At 39.0% G+C, this 20,676-nt stretch overlaps 1 protein-coding gene across 6 annotated transcripts in view; it reads right to left on the bottom strand.

Moving 5' to 3' along the window:
• CYRIB (CYFIP related Rac1 interactor B) overlaps positions 1 to 20,676 on the bottom strand; it is a 97,151-nt gene that overhangs the window by 22,458 nt on the left and 54,017 nt on the right. For all 6 annotated transcript variants that reach the window (XM_014253501.2, XM_014253510.2, XM_014253516.2 and 3 more), the window contains exons 2-3: positions 20,029 to 20,107; positions 8,284 to 8,320 (exon numbers count right to left, since the gene is read on the bottom strand). The gene's annotated coding sequence lies outside the window, so the exon portion shown is untranslated. The remainder of the gene's footprint in view (positions 1 to 8,283; positions 8,321 to 20,028; positions 20,108 to 20,676) is intronic.

The raw sequence follows: 20,676 nt of genomic DNA, 5'->3' as shown, positions 1-20,676 counted from the left end.
CTATCCAATTTTATTTGGTATTCTCATTCAGAATACAGTACACTTCAAATCCTGCAAACCAATTTCTGTCCCAGAGGTATTACTGATTTTAAAATTTTATAGTGCAGTGCCCAGAGGCAACTCATTAGGTAAACTAACATCCTAAGACTCAGTAAAAGCACACATTTAAACCACTGAAGATTTCTCCTGCCACGAATGCAACATCACGAGATCAGAGCGGAACAAAAACACTAGTTTCTGTCCAAAAACTGACTGTCCCTGTGAGGCTGCTCAGAATCCCTGCTGGCATGCTCTGCACTCCAGCACAATACTCGAGCCACGTGGAGCAGGTTATGGGAAATCGGAGCACAAGCCAGGAACACGGCTTAAACTTGACCTACTTGCAGAGGAAGACATACGGAATGCCACACTGGATTAGGATGATTTGGCCCATTACAGCCTTATGGGGTTGTATGATGTTGCGTGTAGAGTCATGATCAGACAAGCGGAAAGCAAAGGCATATTTTCAAAACAAGTCTTGCACGCATGCCCTTCCTTCCTGTGGAAAACATCCCCGACACATTTCAGTGCCCCCCGCCCCCCCCAGGCTAAACCCAAAGGAAATGTAATAGAAATAAGCAATGCAAGTAAAGTTATCTGAGACCCAAAGAAATTTCCCCTCTCACACCTGGAAGAAAAACTTGCATTAACAAGGATATTGCTTGCAACTAGTGAGCAGCTGGAGAACTTACTCTCATTAAAGGTAAAACACTACCAAAGGTGTTCAAAAGCGGTATTTTCTATTTTTCTTTTGTTCTATTACAATATCAATATGCTTTCAAACTAGTTAAAAAAAAAAAAAAAACCAAAAAACCAAAAAAACCCAGTTAAATAAATAGATTAAAGAATTTGTGATCCCTGAAGAAAATCTGCTTCAAGAAAACATCAGCTTACCTTTTGTATAATGTATAGGCTATTCCCAATACTAAAATCCACAGTATGAAAACTGTATTCCCTGAAAATCTCATATGTAGTTAAGCACAACATTATATGGAAAGCACATCTAATGAAACAACAAACATTTTACTCCTGGGATTTGAATTTTAAATTTTCATTTTGTCATACAAGTGTGGCATAAACCTCCAATTCAGAGATATTTTGGCAAAATAGTCAGTAAAAAACATGCACAGCATTATAGTGGAATACCACCAAGTTATAACGCTTGCACTATTACTACATAAAAAAACCACTTACTGAATGTCTCCCTATACTGTTTTTCTAGAAGGATAATTCTATCAGCCTGTTTCAAGGCTTATTAAACAATATCTAGCCATCAACAGGGAGAAGAAAAAAAAAAAAAAAAAGAAGAGAGAAAAGGAATGAGGCAGCGGATAGGTGACTGAATCCAAGGCAGCCCTTAGCAACACATGGCATCACAGCCTGGCAGCCTATGGCATCCCGTGTGGCTTTCTCTGCCAATGAGGCAGCAAAGCTCCACAACCAGTGAGAATTTCTGCCCTCAACCTGAAATGCTAGAGATTGCTGCAGAGATGGAAACAGGCTGGTAAAATGCACTGCCAGAATCACTCTTTTTTGATGGTTGCAGCATTCTCCCTGGATACAAATGTGTTTTTCCTAGACGAATGCATATTCATTTCTCTTCTGAATAGTGCTAAAACAGCAGAGATGCCTTCTGACACATTCTAATTTCATCTGTTGATATTAGTGGTGTTTTAAAGTAATAAAGATCTGCCATGATACAAAATTCCAAAGTAATATCATATACACCAGAAAATAAAATTAGAGTCAATATTAAAAAAAACAGTAGCTATCACTCATTATCACCTTTAGATTTAGGAAGAAAATGCTTGGTGCCATTAGCTTAAAGAAAGTTATACTTTGGATAAACTGCTTTCATTTTCAGGATTCATCATAGCTCTAGTAACATCACTGAAATGTAACAGTTCTGTCACCTGTGTAAATGTGCTGAATCAAACACATGAGTGAAGTGCCAGAGCCACCCCCAGTTCTGCTCAAAACACACAGTTTTACTTCATTGATGGACAAGTTTGCAAGCAAGCATTAAGATTTCAGCAGCTTTCACAGACACTTTTGGGACAGAGTTCCCAGTCCAAACCCATGCCCAGAAGGGCACACGGCTTTGCACTGCTGACACCCAGTGGCCACAAAGCAGGGACTGCAAACCAACCACAAGAAAGGCAAAAAATCCCCCTCCAGACCCCCTAAAACAGCCTATATGCCTGAATTATTTGGGCTTCAATCATTAGCATCTTATCTCAAAAGTGGAAAAACAAATTATACAGCCAGATAGGAAATGTTTTTGTACAGGATAGTAAGTATTCAAACTAGTGAAAAGCTGTTTGAAGCTGCCTCTGATGTCAATTCATTTGGCTAAACTGATTTTGATACAATAACCTGTTTTAGCTGAAGTTGTTTTGGGTTTGTTTTTTCTTGTGCTTTTTTTTTTTTGAGCTCACACATCATCAATAAAGTCTCCTTTAGAACAAAACTGAATTCAAAACTTGTCATATCAGGAGGATGGAGGTCTGCCAGGGAAAACAGACTAGTGAATAGACTCACATTCCTCAAAACCAGAATTGTAAAGTATGGTCAGAGGAGTGTTTATTCAGTCCATTTTTTCTCTTAGAGGGAATCAAGGGAAAGGCACTGAAGAATCCACAGTTTCTTTAGAAGCAGTCTTAGAGCCTTGTTAATTTGGGAAGGTTTTAGCGGCACAGCTGACACTGAATAACGTTATTTGACAGGGACTACAACAAAATAACTAAGCATGCTCACACAAGTCTGGAATAAACCCAATTTGTCTGGAAGAATTACGCTTGTTTTTAAAACAGAACTTGTATTGAATAGGGCAGAGACTATGCTCCACGGATCTGCTCTGACTTACCCTTCAACAAGTAACTGCACAATTTTTCCATGTGTGAATCTGGGATTAAAAAATAATTAATTACGCTTTCCTTCTTCAAAAGCATACAAGCCCGACATGCTTTAACTTAATTTTTCAGAATTCCGTTTTTAATTCCATTACATCGCAGCCATCGGAAAACCCATTTTTCTCAGCTCAGGGCCATTTCCACTGGAAGGCAATTTACTCTCTGCTTTTTCCCGCAGCGCTGGAGATGCGCTGAGCCTCCAGCAGCGCTGCGATTCCCCAGCAGAGGCCGCTGCCTGCCGCTGGATATTCCAGAGCCCGGGAGTATCCAGGGACCAGCGTGTCCAATGGATCCCAGAGCCCGACAGCTCGGAGCGGCCGTGTCCCTCCTGCCCGAGCACCGCGCTGGCATTATCCTGGCAACACTGCCTGACCTCCAAGTCTGCCTTTTTTCAAAGAAAACTGGGAACGTTTTTATAAGGTACATAAAGATACAAAAAAAAAAAAACCAACAAAAAAAACCCAAAAAAACATTTAGTGAGAATTCTGGCAGATTTACACTTTTTTTTTCTTTTAGAGAAAAACTGCTCACTCTATGAAAGATGGCTTGCCTTTAGAACTGTGCTATACTACCACATTACTAAGAAAGTTTCATATTTCCAGGATCTCAGCCTATAATTTAAGAACCCTCAAGCTCTCATCTCCAAAAAAAAAGGAAACCAAACAATAATTTGTACGCTAAGTCCTTCTCCTGCCAATCACCTCTGTATAAAGAAAAAAAGCAAAACCCCAAACAAAAAATTTTTTTAAAAAGCCTAAAACTCCCAAAACCAAACCTGAAAGTTTTATCTAAATGCTAAAAAAAAAAAAATAAAAATAGAAAGGGTATGTTTTTAGTTCCTAACTTTCTAACTAGTCCAGTTGATGTGCTATTTTTCAGTTGGTATTTCATATGTGAAACAGCACTCCTCTTCCAGCCTAGCTTGATTTGGAAATGGTTTTCTTTCAGAGGAGCTGAATTCCCATCTATCAGACTGCAACACATGTCAGGATCAGAGCTGGATGAAGCTGCACTGAGGATCCCACAGCCTTGGCAGTGCTGCCATCTAATGCACCAGGACAAGGCATACAAGCACCCACAGCGTTCTGCAACACTCAGGTAAAATGCTTCCTTTGAGTTCAGTTTCAAAAATGTTGCATGTCTTCAGTTCCTTGGCTTGCAATCCCGCACTGACGATGTCATGACAAATTATCTTGTCATCAAACTGATGGATATAAATAGCCATTAATATTTTCCATTTCAAGGGACTTCTACTGGAATGTCACAGCGCTAAACCACAAACCTTGTGTGCATAAACCTGACACTGACTGTCCATCTGAGAATTCCGCTCAGTGACACAGGAGCTCTGAAACATCAAGGAAGAAAGGAAGCCCAATGGCCTTCCAAACCATGGAGCTGGAAGGGAAGGTTTCCATATTTCAGGATAGCTTTCTGATTATTCTGTGGAATTTCCTTTTTCTGAGACACCAGTCAGACACAGTATGTTTGCAGGATACAGAAGGCTAATGAAGCACATCAAGATGATCATGGTACAACAGAGGATGAGTAGCAGGATGATGCTCCTTCCCATCCCATCTGCTTTCAGAAACAGTAACGAACAGACAGGCATTAGGCAGGGCACAGGGATTAAACTGATCTCTACATGGTTGCTTATTTATTTGAAGTTTCAAAAGTGACTCCTTGCAAGATCAAGGATCTACAGCCATCTTTGTAACATCCAGTTACTTCTTCAGATCCCCTCAAAATACACAGCACCAATTACTTTTACTGAACCTGGGCAGTTTTTCTTGTTGGAAAGCAAGTGTAAAAAAAATCCCAACTAAACAAAAGAACCCAAACAAACAAAAAATCCAAAATACAAAAAAAAACCAACCAAACAAAAAAAAAACAAGCAAGAAAAACCCAAAATAAAACACCTGACCTCACTGGTCCAAATTTCTCTAGCCATGCAAATATGATAATTTTGTATCGCATTTTCCATTTCTCCCATCATATCAAATTTTATTTTAGCCTTAAAATCAAATTAAAGGTACCCAGTAAGGCTAAGGTATTACAGAACAATTAATTCTCATCCACCTGTTGGAAATATGGAGAAACATTCACTATTCTTCAGTGATATCCTACAACCTGAAATCCATTAAGATCAGTAGCAAATATACAGAATATCATGCAGAGTTATGATTTTCTACAGTGGTCCATCTGTGAACTCTACAGGTCCATCTCATCTCACAAGAAGTTTGCAGCAGTTCCTGGGGAAAACCAGGTACACAGGCAGAATAGAAATAAGAATACTGAACACATTTAATAATCACATCTGGCTCTGAAAAATACTCCATCTGAAAATACATACTAGAAGAACCACAAAAACATGGTATCCCTGTTCCTGCTATTCCTTAAGCACCTGATCATACAAAGGTTCAGGTTTTACTGCATCTTAAGCTTTTTTGCAGGTTATAACCTTATTCAACAGCATCATCTAGTTCAGTCTGTCCCATTCTTTAAAACAACCAAACTTCTCCATAGTGTCTAGTTCTTTACATGTTGTTTGGGTAGGGATTGACAGTCCCAACTCTGAATACTGGTGATTCCCTGATGATTTATGATGCTGTCAAGCATCTGGCAGCTAACTTTGTCTTGGCATAGCTAGGAAGTTGAAAGCATCAGGAGTCTGACACCCCAGCTTCTGCTGAAGTGGACACTTCAGCACCCTGACTTACAAACATTCTCCCTTCAATACCTGAAACACTGTTGGTTCACAGTTTCTTCAAAGAAAATAGAAGTTATCTGCCATGTGCTCAAGTAATCTGCTTGACAGCACTCTTCTTCCTGCAGGATCATTCCCAGCAATGCACCCTGAGTTTTCCTGCTTTTTCCAGATGACTCTCACCTTCCTGAGCCGATACAGCATTGCTCTAGTAGAGGAATAAGTGGAGGGTGTGAAAGGATGTGCAAAACCAAGTGCACACATGCAGACAGGAGAAAGATGGTGATCCTACAGGGTGAACTTGACTAGATGGACCCATGGTCTGACTCACTTTAGTGACTTTTATAATGTATAATTTGCAAATGCACATGATACTGTAAATCGAAACTCTGCACTAGTTCCAACTGCAGTTTTAACACCACCCTCAAGGACTTCGTAAGCAAAAGCCATTAAAAGAAAAAGGTACTACTGCTGCTAGCACTGGATGTTTTTCCATTGACTTATTAAAGATTTGGAAAATATTGCTGTATGCTTGCCCAGTTCCTAGATTCTTTCCTTAATGCAGAGACACAAGTCAGTAAGCAAGAAGGACTGTGGGCCTGAACCAGCAATATCATAAATTCTCCTAAGGATGCCAAAAGTGCGACAGTTCATCAAAACCTGCAATTCCACAAAGTAAGTACTTTAAAACATTAATTATACACTAAAATGGAGACAACTACCTTAGTAACACATTTATATGCCATAAATTCATAATTCTGATTGGAGAATTCAAATAGTTTGACACACAGCACTAGAAAATGTTTTCTAACTCTTGTTGACAAAACTGATGACAAATTCTATTGGGTTTGTGTGGCAAGGTTGTTGTGGCAGGAGGGCTATGGGGGGACTCTGTGGGAAGCTTCCAGAAGCTTCTCCCATGTCTGACAGAGCCAATGCCAGCCAGCTCCAGGATGGGCACACCACTGGCCATGGCCAAGACCATCACTGGTGGTGGTAGCACCTCTGGGACATTGTATTTAAGAAGAAAAAAAAGAGTTATGGCACAGAATTAATTGTGGACAGAGAAGAGGAAAGTGAAAAATATGAGAGACACCAAGAATACAGTGCAGACAACCTGGGTCAGTGAGGAAGAGGAGGCAATCCTGACACGGAAGCAGAAATTCCCCTGGAGCCTGTGGTGCAGCCCGTGGAGGACCACAGGGGAGCAGAGATTCACCTGCAGCCCGTGGAGGACCCTGCACTGGAGCAGGTGGGCACCCAAAGGAGGCTGTGAGCCCGTGGGAAGCCCATGGTGGAGCAGGCTCCTGGCAGGCCCTGTGGAAGACCCACACTGGAGCAGCCTGTTCCTGCAAGACTGAACCCCACGGGAGGGACCAACACTGGAGCAGTTTGTGAAGAACTGTAGCCCTTGGGAAGGACTCATGTTGGAAAAGTTTCTGGAGGATTGTGTCCTGTGGGAGGGACACCCCATACTGGAGCAGAAAAGGGCTCCTCTCCCTGAGGAGGAAGCAGCAACAGCAACCTGTGATGCACTGACTGTAACCCCCATTCCCCATCTCTCCTGATGGAGCAGGGAGGGGTGAGGTAAAGAACTGGGGATAAAGTTAAGCCTAGGAAGGAAGGAAGGGTGGGGGGAAGGAGCTCTGATTTGAATGGCAATAAACTGAACAGATTTTCCTAAGCTGAGATTGTTTTGCCCATGACAGTAACTGGTGAATGATCTCCCCCAACCCTTATCTCAATCCATGAGCCTTTTGTTGTATTTTGTCTCCCTTCTCCAGTTGAGAAGACAGTGACAGAGTGCCTTTGGTGGGCACCTGGCATCTAGCCTGGATTAAACCACAACACAAATCCATTTAACCAGCTCCCCAGAATTCAAAGGCTTTTCAAAGATTAATCAAAAACAGAAGAAAAAGAAATCCTACCTCACATTTGGTACCATTACCTTCCCAATGTGACAGAGGATTAACAGCAGTGCTGGCAAAGCACAGTAAACATGAAGTATAACACAGACACTCTATGCAGTAGCTTAGATGACAAGCAGCAGGTTATAAAACTAAGAGCTAACACGTTCACATGAGCATGTGCTACCTCTTCAGTCTCACAAGCTGGGTCAGAGTACTGGTTTCTGGCATTAGGGAGCTGGTTCAGCTACACAGTAGCTTTACTAAAGAGACAGAGAGAAAAACCACCAAAACATTATCTCTTTATTCAAACAGTTCAAGAAGTTGCACAGTCTTCTAGGGTAAGTTCACACAAGTGGCCAAACCACTTTAACTCCGTGCATAATGGAAATGCCTTCTTTGAAGTAATGGGACTTCACACCACTCTAGTGAAGAGTTTTCAAGATCAGCCTTGCCAGGCTGTGTAGTGAGGCCCTGTGCAAGCAAAAACCAAACCCTTGCAGCCTGGTTTAGCATCTTTAAACAGAGAGGAATAAATTCAGTCAGGGATCAGAACTCCCAGAGACCACAAATTTCAAGAGTTTTTGAAGGAAAAGAGGGAAAACAAGTTCTTGAAGGGAAAATTATGAATATTGAAAGAGTCCCATTTTCCGTCCTTTAACATACGACAGTTTTGCTTATTTGTCAGCAGTTTTCAAGCAGCTTAAGTTTCAATTCTTACCTACAGCCAGAGCTGCACTCTGTTCTTGGCCTCCAGTCTGTTTAAAAGAAAAAAGAGATTATGGAAATTAATTATTTTACACCAAAAGTCTTAAATGTGATGCAATACAACACTGGAAAAGCAAACATACATCTGTTCCAGACATACTGTTCTTGTGTATCTGCTTCAGAAACACAGACATGGATCCATACATCACTGGGACTTTTAAAAATACTCAAAGAAAATGTAATTCAGAACAGTGTTTTATCTCTAGGAATACAAATAAATGGGAAATGCCATTATATGGTGATGAATGTGCTTCCCCAGAAAAAGGCTGCCATATTAGATAATCCATAAACACACATATTCCAGGATAAATTTAATAACTGAAGAGTCAAAGCTGCAATAAAATACCAGTGGTAAACTGTTCCACTTGCATTTCACATTGCTTTAACAAGAAAATCACACAATATTCTAATCCAACCACACAAATGTGCACTTGGAAAAAATCCAGGCTTGCCTACTGACCTCCAGAGAAGTCATTTTCAAGTCACCACTGAAAACCATTTGCTTAATAAAGAAAACTAGTGTTTTTGGGCAGCCTCAATGTGCTGTACACATCGTGACCACTGTCCTAACATGATGAAATACTTATGTTAATAGTACAGTTTAAAGGAGAAGACATGAACTGTTACAGTAACCCAAAGCTTCACAGGCAATAATAGTGTAACATTAGCTAGGGAAGGCCCTGAAGATATACAGCAGCACAGGCAAGAAGCAGAGTGGAGACTACAGTGAGAATTATTCTTCACATCCCAGAGAACTGAACATTTGCAAAAAGATGACCAGCAAACACACCTGTAGAAATTTAACTCTCCATTCTTTCCAGTGCATGCATCTCCCTCAAAGAAGTTTTCCCCTTGACCAGACTTAAGTTTGGGTAGTAGCTGCTTTTGCCTCTGCCCATTGACTTCAGCTTCTCCTTACTTTCTCAGAAATAAGCAACACCCAGTACTTCAGGACAAAACCATGGCTAACAGCACAGGCTTTGTAGAAGCTGCTGCAATTCCCTAGAATGCACCCACTCTCATTAGGCATATTTTAAATATGGTTGGTGTTTTTTTCTCTTCTCATAACTTCAGACCTCTCAATTTGTGCGTTGAGACAGCACAACAAAAAAAACAAAAAAACTCTGGAAATCACTGATCCCCTGCAGCTCAGGGCTGACTACAACTAACATTGCAAAGAGAAACTGAAACCAAAGTGCAACCCTACACTACTGTAAGAAGCTAATTTTCTGAAAAAGAGTGAAAGAAAAGTCAGATAGGACTAAGCTATAAACAAAAACAAGAAGCCTAAATTCATTAGAATGAACAGACTACAGAAATAAATTTGAAAAGTAAAGAAAAAAAGCCCACTTTAGCAGCTAGCCTAGGGACTTTAAAAAAAAAAAAGAGTATCTTCTAATGGTACTAGGTCATTACTACAGAAATACTCGTATTTCCAATTGATAGAATTATTAGGGGGAAAAAAAATTGGGCATTGCTCAGCTCTTTCCATCTTTCTGGGCACAGTGCTGCTCACACAGAGACACAAGCACTTACAACCTGCAAGAGTAACATGCTGATGCTCAGGTGGCTTGTCCTGAAGGCTTCAATGAATGAGTGGAAGTTAATAATTAACAAAGCCTTATAGGACTCTTGTGGTAATGAAGGCAGGACGAGAAAAGCAAAGCCATTAGGCAAAAGGGAAGCAGCCAGGAAAGCTGAGAATTATAGGTCAGTTGGACTACCATCAATAATAGGCAGAGAGATGTTAGCACAGGAATCCATTAACTGGTTTCCTATCTTTTAGTTCCTGTGAACAAGCCTTTGTGCAGAACAGCGAGCACTGCTGATGCTGTCGCTTGGTTTACACTGGCAAGCTGATAGGTATTTGATTTTTGTGCATAGCGTGACTTCACATCACGGTATTTTAAATTTAGAGGTTAGCACAGAACAATATAATAAAGCACTGCCTAAATGGACAAGAAATTGACTTGCTGATCTCTAGTCAGGCAGGAACAGCAGCAAAGGTGCATTAAAAATAAGACAGATGTGAAATGACTGGTGTAATGGATTCTTTACAGAATTAATTTTTGCACTTTGGATGCACCTTAATTCAGACAAAAGAGTTTCTAAATGAACAACTCTTTGAGGTTCAAAGTGCACTACTTAGGTTTTCATGCTGGGATAGAGTATCTGCAAAACCTCTGAGCTTCCTTCTGACTTTTCCTCAAGGTTTAGATCTGCAGATTACTATAGAAATACCACAAACAGGCACAAGATGAAACATGTAAATTATACAAATTAATAGGTAGTGAAAATTGAATAATTCAGACCCAGCATTTTTCAATGCCTTGTGATTCTAAGGGAGTCAAATACTTAATGTTACATTACAGAGAAAAAAAAGTTCTGGGCAGGAAAATTAACTTTACTCAATGGGTTACAGCTCATGGAGTAAAACAGCAGAAAGATTAATGCATCCCATCCCAGGGATCTCATTTAGACACAACCTCTTCCCTTGAACTGCAGCCTAACTTCACCACAGCAGAAACAGGCCAAAGCAGATGCCAGTATCTCAGGCCAACTACAACAGAACTGAAAGAATTGTCACAACAGTTGAAGAACCAAAACGGAAAACTGTCTAGGGCCATTAGAGAGGGACAGTGAATCGTCTAAACTGCAGCATAACAAAACAAAACCAAGCATCATTCAGTTTGTCAGAGGAAAAGCTTGATGCTGACAAGTCAAATGGTACCCAGATAAAAAAGCTATGGTAAGTAAACTTGGCAGCACTGTGAATAACAAAACTGGAGAAAAAAACCTCAATGAAAACTGGCTAACCACTGAGTAAACCCTGTGCTTTGGGCATCCACCTTATATTGAACTGATGCTGCTTAAATCAGTACATAAAAACAGACTTCACATGAGAACAGCTAATCATTAACTTCCATGAAACCACTGCCTTCTGCCCAACTCTGGCTGAACTAATTAAGAGGCCTCTACACTCAGGCATAGACTTGTCAGTGACTGTCAGTCATGATTTACTACAAAAATGGTGATTTTTCAGGCTTTCCAACACTCAGGTTCTTCTGCGTATTAAAAACTGAAAACACTGAGTGTTAAGAAATAATTAACAACTTTTCACCAAGAATCTAAATTACTTTCTGTGTTCTCAACTGGTATCTCAGCTCATCAGGGAACTTCAGAAAGTACTAACTTCACAATGCTTACAACACTTACTAGCAAAAACTTGCATAGGATTCTTGTGCTCCATAAAATATCGGGCACCCAGCTTAAAATTTATTTCAAAACACAATAGATTACTACTTTGTCAGAGCAAATGTTTAAATTTAAATGTTTAAATTCCTAGTTTGCAGTTAAAGCTTGCACTAGGACTCCTCTTGGTAAGCACCACCAACTTGAAATCCATATGAACCAGCTGTGGACTATGGCACAGATGTTCTCATTTCATTTATCTTAATGGCCCTTGGATACAGAAGATAACAGGTCTAGCTCAAAGACTACCTGCCTTGGAAATGTTTAGATGCTCCTGCTCTCTTGAATCAGTTTCAGACTTGAAATCAAGTTTGTGGAAACAGATGTAAAAAACTTGTTACCCTTAGAAGCACACACTAAACATAAAAACCAAGCTCAGTCCAAAACAGAACCGCAAGTCAAACACATCCCACAACTTGTGGGTAATAAAAAGAGAAAACTAAGAAATGTTTAGAAATAAAATTTGATTTTTACTTCAGTAACAAAAACAGATGTCTAAGCTATAAAAAAATAATTTATTGCTAGGATCATGTTTCAAAGGGAGTTTCAGGGCATCTGCAGATGAACTCATGGTTCAATGCTAAATGGATGTGAACTCTGGCATTTAACATCAGTGACTGTAGACAAAGATTCATCTATATCTGTATGGCAATTGTGTATGAGACTAAGATTAGCAAAGCAGGCTACCACTACTGCAAAGTGACCTCGGTTGTTCATAAAGAGCAAATATACTGGTTGCTTGTGATAAAACCACTTTTTTGACTTCTGATTGTAAAGCTCCAGCTCAAATCTTCTCTGTTCATTTTCATTTATCTTGGTGAGGCAAAATTGCATCTTAGAAGTCCTTATGTTATATTAAAACTTTCTCTATCCTGTGTAATTTCTCAATGCTGCCATTTTATCTAATATTACTTGCTACACACAAACCCATGTTTTAAATTTGTAATTTAATGACAGAAATGGACTGTGAATGTATCAGAGGGCCTAGTGTTCCATTATAATTTTTCAAGCTTATTTAATTTTCCCTAATTATTATACTTTCACAGGATACATTATGTCTAAACTGTTACTGTTGCATAGCAGCTTCACTTGGTATGATCTTAATTTCAGGGTTTTCCTTTTTTCAATACCTTTTGTGGTTATGTATCACATCATATTGTTGTGGACTTGGCAGTGGTGGGTAATGGTTGGACTTGATCTTTCACATCTGTTTCAACCTAAAAGATTCCTTGAAAGCTTTCAGGAAAGTTTAGAAGCTGCATTATAGACCAACAGGAGGGACACAAGGTTTTATACATACACCCCTTTCCACAACTTAAGAAAAAAAAAAGGGGGGGGGAAACGAAAAGATATTTGAGAAGCTTGTATGGCAGAAGAGGATGTTCACACTAAACTAATATTCAGCATGAAAATTTATATTTTATCCACTTACACCTATGTGCTCTGCAATAAACTGTTACTTTGGCTTAGTGCAAACAGTAAAATAAACTATCATAATCTTCCTTTTTGCATCTCAAAGGTTTACACAGAAAAAGCCCTGCAAGTTGAATATCAAGTCCAAGGGATTTTCAACCAAATCAAGAAGTTAATTTAAATATTGCCAAATAAACTTTTTCACTTATAGAAACAATTTGGGAAAAATAAAGGTTGGGTAACTGGAAGACAAATAATGAATTTTATAAAACAGAGATGGGACTTCTTTAGCTGTTTAATTTAGAGTTGGGTTTTTGTTTGTGGCTGGTTGCTTTTTTTGGTAGTGGAGTAAGGGGTAGAGCTGTGGTACTTCAGTCCGAGTATTTATTAAAGCAAGTCCGGTTTCTAACAGTCAATTACTCAAACAATTGAACTTTCTATTTTTGGTAACACTATCTCCTGTATTTCTTTTGAGCTTTCATAAATCCAGGTCCCGAAGTGATTCAGTACCAGATATAAAAACAAGCAGAATTTTTAAGAATTCTTCAGAACTCAGGCTTTCACCCCTCAAAGAAACTACTGAAATATTCCTAAGGTAGGAAGAGATATGGGATATTATTCCTACACCTTGAAATGACATTGGCATTTGCTCTCCATTGCATGTTTAACTCCCCACGACTACCTGGCACCGCTGTTTTGCCACAGTAGATGCTTCCTTTATGGTTATGGTGTTAACACTCAGTTGTGAAGTGCTCCTGAACACAATCCCAGTGATTCAACAGCTTATTTATCTAACATATACAGAAGATATAATTTATTAGGAATATGACAGAGCTTAACAGAGAGTTCTGGCTCAGTATCATCAAAACAGAAATGAAACCATACCCTGTCCCAGGAAGTCTGCAGTGTTCATCCACTTGCACAATACAAACAGTAAGACAAGGAAAGGTCAGCAGGGCTTTCCCATTCACATTATTAGTGGTGTAGGAGCAGCTCTGAGCAATGCCAAGACCCACAACCCTATTCCCCTAAGGCTTCAACAGAGGAGTCCTTGTTCCTTACAATCTAGATTTCTACTTTCAGGGTAACAAAAACCCACTTTCCTCAGAACTGTACTAGGTCATATGAACAGCAAGAAACTTCTACCACAAAAAAAACCAAAACAACAAAACAAAGCCCAGCCACAGAAGAGTTACAGCCACTTACCACCTAAAGGATCTTTTTAAAGGTCTTACTGAGTTCTAACCATCAACTGTTCATCAACAGTATCAAAAATTGAGAGCTGAAGCCCTAGTTACCCCCTCTGATAGGTAAAACTCTAAGATGAATTTAGGCCTAAGCTGATTAAGCTACAGCTATGGAAGTATCCCATTCAGCATCTCTGCTGCTCAGAGACAATGGATGTGTTTATTTCAGATTGTTAAGAACACAGTTTAGATTTTTAAAAGCCTGAAAAGCCCTTCCTAGGGACACCACCGCAGCAAGTTTTGCCACAGGCTCAGGGCTGAGCAGTTTCTAGTGACAGTCAAGCAGTTCACTTTAACTCCTTCCCTCCAGGGTCCCCAGTGCTGCCCCACTATACAAATCTCAGCAGAGGCAGCTCCTTCCAGTTGTAACTCATCCACAAAAGGAGGCAGGACTTTCCAAAGGGTGGCTTCATGGGAGCCTTGGGATAAGCAGCAATTTCTGTAGTTGAGGATAGAGGAGCTCTGCTCCCACCAGAGGAACTGTCACAGAGCACTGCGACTCTTGAAAGTGCCTCCAGCTTGTCCAGGAGCTCTGTGAGCTTCACCTACACAAAGATTTGCAGTAATTGTTGCATCTACAGTTTAAAAAAGAAGAGGGCAGGTTATGAAGAAGCTTTTCCAATCAGCTATACATTGCAGCAATACAGTTTTGAAATTATTCTAGTAAAAACATGGGTGAATAGAATACTAAAAGCAATTGTATCAATCATTAGCTGTCCATAAAGGAAGAATCTAACCATGCTGTTTTAACCTGGGATCTCAAATGTTTATTGCGTAGGATGTAAGATGGAAAAATAATCAAAAATTACAGAATACAGGATAACAAACATATGAGAGATAATGTAGGAATGTCCAGGTTCAGCTCCTAGGGACTGTTGTGTGTCTTCAACAGCTTTGTCCAACAGGCAGGAAAATAAACCAAAAAACCAGGAGCTATACACAACAAGGTCTTAATTCCTGCATTGTAATTTAATGGCACTTAGTCTCAACAGTTGCGTACTATTTTTAATAATTTTTCAAATTAATTCCATGAACACCTAAAAGGAAGCAAGCTGCATCAGAGGAAGTTCAGATGGGACATTAAGGAAAGCTGCTTCACTGAGGGGCTGTCTGGTCACCGGAAGATGCTCCTGAGGGAAGTGCTCATGGCACCAAGCCTGACAGAGTTCAAGGAGTGTCTGGACAATGCTCTTAAATCATAATTTAATGGTAGGGAGTCCTGCAAGGAACAGAGAACTGAACTTGATGATCTCTGTGGGTCCTTTCCAACTTGAGACATTCTACGATTCTAAATAATAAAATTGCAGTTATGTAGTCAAGCAGTAAGCTAAACACTAACAAGAACTAGAGGACTGCATGTCTACAGTTCAAGTGCCTACAGAGCTAAAAAAACCAACAACCCTCCCTCCAAAAAACCTAGAATTATCCTTTGACAAGTATTTAAGAGTTCTTCTCTAAGTCAAGAAGTGAAATAAGCAACATCTGACATTAACCTAATAGAACAGACCACATAAAACTTATCATGAATGTCCAGTCACCTGTCTCAACAAGCACAGCTTTTCAGGTCAAATGTCTTTCTGATGAGAAAAGTTTACATATTTTTAGTAAAGTATAAAAGTGACTTTTCAAAAAGTCAAAACAACCCTTAAATTAATGCCTTTAATTTGAAGGCTTATTGGACAAACAGAATTAAACAGTTCATGTTGTCCTGAGGAACTATTTACAGGTAAAGAAAAATAGCAGCTTTACCGTCATAAACAAACCGGCATGGCTGAAGTCTCAAGCAGAGAACAGTTTACTAAATAAGCCTTTAAACCAAGTTCAAAACTCACTTGTTTAAAACTACTCTATTAACTGTTGCAGTAGGACTAGTACATGTAAAGGAAGGGTATTTTGGAAGAGCCCAACATTGAATTCCACTTGATTACAGTGAAAAAATCTTGTCACTGATCATCTGCAGATTGTAATAATCTTCTTTCAGGCTTGAACTTATTTTGCATCTACTGTGGGGAAAAAGATATCACATTATGTTTTCTCAGCATAGACATTATTTACATTGATAATACACATTATTAAACTTTAAAAAACACAGAATTGCATAAAAGCTTCTAACACTTCAATCTATTCCTGTGCTACTGCAGCGAGGCACATTAAACAAGCCCCAAGATAAAATACAGCAAATAAATAAGATAGCTCAGCTCAGCCTAAAACAAGTCAGATATTCCTCTTTTTTGCCTTAGATACCACCATTAATGCAAAATAAATGCATGCTGGTAGAATATCAGCATCATGATCAGAATTTCTACCACATCATCTTGAGTATCAAAATCACAGATAGTTAACCCCTAAGTACTAAGAACCATTTACACAAACCCACTTTCACACAGACGAAAAATCAATTCAAGAAGCTCTGCTGAATTTGCAGACAAACCTACAACAATGTATTTAGAGCAACAATACCAAAGGAGATTGCTTTTAACTTGTAGCACAAATGGGAAGTACAGGTGTTTTAAGTTGTCAGACAATTTTTCTTCACGTATTTACATTCCGTAACATCACTTTGGCAGACTGTCTTTTCACCCCTGATGTTCCCACATTACCCTGCTGTGGGTATTTGGTGGGCTTTTCACTGAAAGCTTTTAGAAGTATTTGTAATGTCACCACTTTCTATGTTGGATACACAGATTTCCCCAAACAAACAAACCAACCAACCCACCCTTCTGAAAGTAGCCATTAAAAGCTACACATTTATAAAACCTATTTCCTTGTTTAATAGAGGAAACATTTAGCACTGAGCAAAACAAAACAGAACCTAGCTTTATACTTCTTGCAACATATTTGACTTTTTATAAACTTCCCCACTAGTCAAAACCAAACAGAATTCTGTAAACACACAGAACAGGGCCTTACTCAAATACACTATCTCTTCTGCGTGAGATCCTTCACTTCAAACCTTTTAGGCACACAGATATGGGGACCACAAACTTCCTTACTCTTTTCAAATTTAACACATATTAAGAGATTTGCACGAAAAGACTCACATTGTTACTGAATAAGTTGTGAAGATTCTTCACAAGAGGGAGCAAAACATTTAAAGATGTGTCAGCCAGACAAATGTTACATTCGTAAGCGCTATATAGGCCACAACAAAGAGTACTCAAAATTAATAAGAAAATGGCAGGTATGCATTTGCTTCTACTTTGTAAACATAATACTAAAGGTGTTTTCATATTTATTAAAATTAGCATAAAAGCAAAACCTGTTAATCCACCCAAAGTGCAATAGCAGTACTGGAACAGAGACTTCACAACATGTTCATCAGTTTGCCCAAAACATCTCCCCATCATCATTACAGGGGAACAATTCTAAGTTGCGCTGAAAGATTTTTAAACCTTTAAGCATGCAGACAAGTTCAAGCTACATCTAGGAGATAACACTAAAATGAGCATGAATAATTATCAGAGATTATACATGAAGGCAGAAAACAATTATCAAGATCTTTTCTGAATGACTGATATTCTGGAAAAATAATCCCTTACAAGTTAGCATGATGAAAAAGAAGAGCTAATACAAGAAAATAGGGCAAACACTGAAATGGTACTCATCCTTCAGTCTGTGATAATGGACAGGGGAAACATCAAAAGCAAAAGAAACACCACATTGATAAAATGGGCATGCACATCTACAACCATTTGGGCTAGTCTGCACCATTACCAAGGACCAGCTGGGTTAAAATTTTTAACTTGGCACCAGTCATGCAAGACCCAGACACAGACACCTCTGCCCCAAGGGATGCAACATCCCCATGTCATGTTCTCTTTCCAGCACAGACCCAGAGCTGGGGCCCTGACCTGAGAACCTGGGTCAGGTCTAAAATGCAGTAGAGCTCAGCAGGGTTTCAGCTCCTGTCCTCCCAAATTAAAGTTACTGCTGGAAACAGTGAAACCAAGTTTGTGCAGCACTGTCTCACGCTGAAAAGAACTTACTGATCCTAAAGGAAATACTGAATTAAGACAAATACTTTATCACAGCTGCAGATGAAGAACTACTTCATGGAACTACCCAGTTTTACTCAGCATGGCCATTCTCACTGAGACAGATGGGGAGATGATAGGCTGGAAAAGGAAGCCAAAGTAGGGAAAAGATAGAAGGCTTCAATTCTAGACAATGAGCTTTCCAGTCTTCTATACAGGGCAAGCTATGCGCCCAAATTTAGTGAAAGACACACATTACTTATTCACATCAAATGCAATCAGAATAATCCAAAGTATTAATCTAAAAGTTACTATCAGATAATTATAACGTGGTTCAAAACTTATGTTGGCAATACAGTGCTTTGGTACCTCAAATGGTGGCACACTACATGCCAGAGGTTTTATCTCCTGTAAGCTAAAGTCCATAGACTTTCAAACCCAGTATTTAGGAATGAGTCTCATGTATTTTAGCTTCAGGAACTGTAATTTTACATGCAACAAAACTCTTGAAATTATTGCTTAGAAATAGATGTACGCAAGTTATCTTTATATAAAAAAAAATACTAAAAAAGTCAAACCTTGTTTTTACTATGTCATTCTGACAGATGCACATTGCTGACTACTATAAGCTTTCAAAACTTTCCTATCATTCATCTAGGTTTGGCAGAGTCACCAAACCCAGCATTTTATTATTCTCTGCAACAGCTACACAGAAGAACTTTATAAAGTTATCCTTGACTGCTTATAAAATTAAGGCAAGTTAACTAGCAAGAGAAGATTAATAAAGCATCTGTAAATGCTTAAGTCATGAAAGCTTAGTGTTTTCTTATGGCTAGGATGTGTTTCTTTCCATGTTCACCCTTGAAACCCAGCCACACCACCCCATTTGGGCTAAGAATCCTCTCTTGACACAAGTTTAATGAGTCCTGCAGCTCAAGTGGCAGCAGTAAACAGAAAGGTAAGATCCAAGCTTTATAGAAGGTGTATAGGAAGGTGCAATTACACAGGAAAACTGCTGTTTCATCTACAACATTAAGTATTTGAGAAGTGAGCTATAACTCTGGTACCCATGACAATGTGCATATAATTTACCTATGTCAAGATATTCAAATGTCCTAAATTCTCAGGTTTCCTTGTGATTGCTGTGTAATACTGTAGCTCAACATCTTAACTTATGGGCTGGAAAACTGCTATTAAGTGGTCATAGCTCCTCACTGATGATCCTATTATTCTGTATCCAAAAGCAGCCTGTACATGACTTGGTGTGTCTGGGAATCACAAGATATCCTTAGTTTTATTATCATACATTATTCTCAGTGAAAATTAGTCCTCAACAAACATCCATTGAATAATTACAAGCACATTAATGGCATCTTCCAAAGCATCTGGACTTCGGCTAAGGCTTCCTTTTTTCTCTCTCCAGACTCTGAAGCACTATATTTGAAGTCGCACTGTTTGCACTATCACACTTCAAATAGTATTTATATAGGACACAGTACAGACACAGTGTATTTGTCTCAGCTAAAAAGGCAAACAGACTACGTCTAATATGTAATTACAGGAAAAAAAAACAGTCTTTTTTCTCCTATTAAGGGAGCAGGAATTTAATCAATTTGTATTCCAATTTAAATACCCATATGTTATCCACTGCTACTGATTCTTTACTCTGGTGAGCTACAGACAGTTAGAAAGAAAAAACATTGCATGAACTACTTCTTGCTTTCAACAGATCAAAATACTTGGTACTCCTTGGACTAAAATATTATGGAAAACAAAGAAATATTCTACAAGCAAAGAAACCCAAGCGTTTACCAGTTAGTAGTATCTTCTTGCAGTCTTAACAGAGAACTCCCTTCTTCAGATTACTGATGCAGCAGCTCGTCCTCACAATCTGAAAAAAACAGAAGAACCCCATTAAACATAAACAATACACTGTATTTCAATCACATAAACCAGTGCCAGGGGTAAATCAAAGTTAATCCTGCAGTGCCAAGGAACCCACATAATCCTTTAGGAATGCAAATGAAACATGCCAATTTCAAAAACACTTGGTGATTTTATGGAAGTGACATTACAAGCAAACAGAGAAGCATCCTTACACACTCTTCTGTGAGTCAGTATAGCTATTAGCTAGCCATGATCACCAGCATCAGAAATAGAGCATTGCATCCCAGCATTACCGAGTTAAGTTACATATAGTTACAGCACAAAAAATAGAGCATTACATCTCTGCATTACAGAGCCAAGTTACACATAATTGCAGCAGAAAAAAGTAGGTCTCCGTTCAAGCTTTATTTACAGTGTCACACAGGGAAAAATACCTCATTGCTACAGTTTTCATCAGTTAAAGAGAAATGCCACCAAAGTTTTTACCTATCTGAATTTCTCTAGGATTACTAGGATTTTCTGCTTCAAAACTAAGTTTCTGGTTTAGAAAAATCAGTATTTGCATGGTCAGAC

This window comes from Pseudopodoces humilis, chromosome 1, assembly GCF_049639895.1.
Source record: "Pseudopodoces humilis isolate 2021_Gansu_Grassland_sample_001 chromosome 1, ASM4963989v1, whole genome shotgun sequence".
NCBI classification, from domain to species: Eukaryota; Metazoa; Chordata; class Aves; order Passeriformes; family Paridae; genus Pseudopodoces; species Pseudopodoces humilis.
The sequence above is the reverse complement of the archived record's forward strand: the minus strand, read 5'-3'. Positions and strand labels throughout refer to the sequence as shown.